Source organism: Anolis sagrei, chromosome Y, assembly GCF_037176765.1.
Source record: "Anolis sagrei isolate rAnoSag1 chromosome Y, rAnoSag1.mat, whole genome shotgun sequence".
NCBI lineage: Eukaryota > Metazoa > Chordata > Lepidosauria > Squamata > Dactyloidae > Anolis > Anolis sagrei.
Window position 1 is genome coordinate 81,098,590 of NC_090035.1, and position 2,790 is coordinate 81,101,379.

The 2,790-nt window shown below is 37.7% G+C and overlaps 1 protein-coding gene across 1 annotated transcript in view; it reads left to right on the plus strand.

Moving 5' to 3' along the window:
* Positions 1–1,756, plus strand: part of LOC132780742 (tumor necrosis factor alpha-induced protein 2) — a 57,507-nt gene extending 55,751 nt beyond the window's left edge. The window contains exon 12 of the mRNA XM_067462207.1: positions 1–1,756. This exon is cut by the window's left edge and continues 645 nt beyond it. The gene's annotated coding sequence lies outside the window, so the exon portion shown is untranslated.
* The last annotated feature ends 1,034 nt before the right edge of the window (positions 1,757–2,790 follow it).

Sequence of the window (2,790 nt, forward strand, 5' to 3'; positions counted from 1 at the left end):
TTTGGAAAGACACCATCGTTTTGCAATATCTTTCTGGCCATATTGGGAACCATGCATATGCATTGGCCATTGGTCCCCTATAGAGAAATATGGTGCATCGTTTTGCAATATTTTTTGACCATATGGAAGATTTGCACATAGCATTGGCCATTGCTTCCCTATAAAGAAATATGGTGCATTGTTTATCTTTTTGGAAACACACCATCGTTTTGCAATATTTTTCTGGCCATATTGGGAAACTTGCATATGCATTGGCCTTTGCTCCCCTATAAAGAAATACAGTGCACCATTTTGCAATATATTTTCGCCATATGGAAGACTTGCGCATAGCATCGGCCATTGCTCCCCTATAAAGAAATATGGTGCATTGTTTATCTTATTGGAAACACACCATCGTTTTGCAATATTTTCCTAGCCATATTGGAGAACTTGCACATGGTATTGAACTTTGTTCCCCTATAAAGAAATACGGTGCATCATTTTGCAATATGTTTCTGGCCATATTGGAAAACTAGCATATGGTATTGGCCATTGCTCCCCTATAAAGAAATACAGTGCATTGTTTTGCAATATGTTTCTGGTCATATTGGAAAACTCACATATAGTATTGGCCATTGCTTCCCTATAAAGAAATACAGTGCATCATTTTGCAATATGTTTCTGGCCATATGGAAGACTTGCGCATAGCATTAGCCATTGCCCCCTGTAAAGGAACATGGTGCATCGTTTTGCAATATTTTTCTGGCCATATGGAAGACTTGCACATAGCATTGACCATTGCTTCCCTATAAAGAAATATGGTGCATTGTTTTGCAATATTTTTCTGGCCATATAGAAGACTTGCACATAGCAGTGGCCATTGCTCCTCTATAAAGAAATATGGTGCAATGTTTTGTAATATGTTTCTGGCCATATTGGAAAACCCGCATATGCATTGGCCTTTTCTCCCCTATAAAGAAATATGGTGCATCGTTTTGCAATATGTTTCTGGCCATATTGGAAAACTCACATGTGCATTGGCCATTGCTCCCCTGTAAAGAAATACGGTGCATCATTTTGCAATATTTTTCTGGCCATATGGAAAACTTGCATATGGTATTGGCCATGCACATAGCATTGGCCATTGCAAAAAATGCACCCTATAAAGAAATACGGTGCATTGTTTTGCAATATGTTTCTGGTCATATGGAAAACTAGCATATGGTTTTGGACATTGCTCCCCTGTAAAGAAATACAGTGCATCATTTTGCAATATTTTTCTGGCCATATGGAAAACTTGCATATGGTATTGGCTATGCGCATAGCATTGGCCATTGCTCCCCTGTAAAGAAATACGGTGCATCGTTTTGCAATATTTTTCTGGCCATATGGAAAACTTGCATATGGTATTGGCCATTGCTCCCCTATAAAGAGATATGGTGCATTGTTTTGCAATATGTTTCTGGCCATATTGGAAAACTAGCATATGTATTGGACATTGCTCCCCTATAAAGTATGGTGCATCGTTCGTGATCTTAGGGAGCATCTACAATCAAGCATGGGCAAACTTCAGCCTTCCCTACCACCTGATAGGAATTGTGGGAGTTGAAGTTGAAAACACTAAATAACTTATTAATATGATTATTACTAATAATATTAATAAGCCGAATACATTTAATAACTGCTGTGGCTCAATGCATTGGAACCTTGAGACTTGCAGTTTCACTAAGCGTCCCATTGACAATAATGCAGAATGAGTGCTGTTTGACATCACTTATTAACTCAGTGCATTGGAACCCTGGGAGTTGTAGCTTCACTAAGCATCTCATTGACAATGGTGTCGTTCAAGATTTATTATATTATTTTTCCCCCGGTGCCGGACACTGATGGACAATCCTTTCCTGGTAACAAGCTTTCTTGGACTTTATATAATAACAAGTTTGTTATATTATGCAATCCTACTATATCAATGCATGCAAGTGGAAACCCATTGGGTGAGTCACACTCTCTCAGCCTCAAAGACAAATAAACCCCTGCCGGACAAACCATACCACGAATAGAATAGCCATAAAAGAGGGGTTTTTTTTAACCATTTCTGCGCCATTTCTGACTTCTTTTTCCTTCTTGTGGAACAGGAGAGACAAAGAAAAGGACAGACTCATAAGCAAAAAAAAAATGCCTCTGTTTCTTTAAGAAATATACTTTGCATAATTTTTTGGGGAGAGGGGTGGGGAAGAAACCTATATCTGTAAATAAATAAGTAAATAAATAAATGCATATTAATTTAATCATGCTCTTTCCGGTGTTGCTTCATTTTATAGTTCCATATAGGGATCTATAGTTCCATGTAGGGATCTATAGTTCCATGTACGGATTCATAGTTCCATGTAGGGTTTTATATTTCTATATAGGGATTTATAGTTCCATATAGGGATGTTTAGTTCCATGTAGGGATGTGTAGTTTCATGTTGGGATGTATACTTTCATGAAGGGATGTATAGTTCCATGTCAGAATTTATAGTTCCATGTCAGTATTTACAGTTTCATGTCAAGATGTACAGTTTCATGTAGGGATATATAGATTCATGTATGGATTTATAGTTTCATGTAGGGATTTATAGTTCCATGTAGGGATTCATAGTTCCATTTAGGGATTCATAGTTCCATGGAGGGATTTGTAGTTCCATGGAGGGATTTGTAGTTCCATGGAGGGATTTGTAGTTCCATGTAGGGATTCAAAGTTCCATGTAGGGATTTATAGTTCCATGGAGGGATTTATAGTATCATTGAGGGATTTGTAGTTCCATGTAT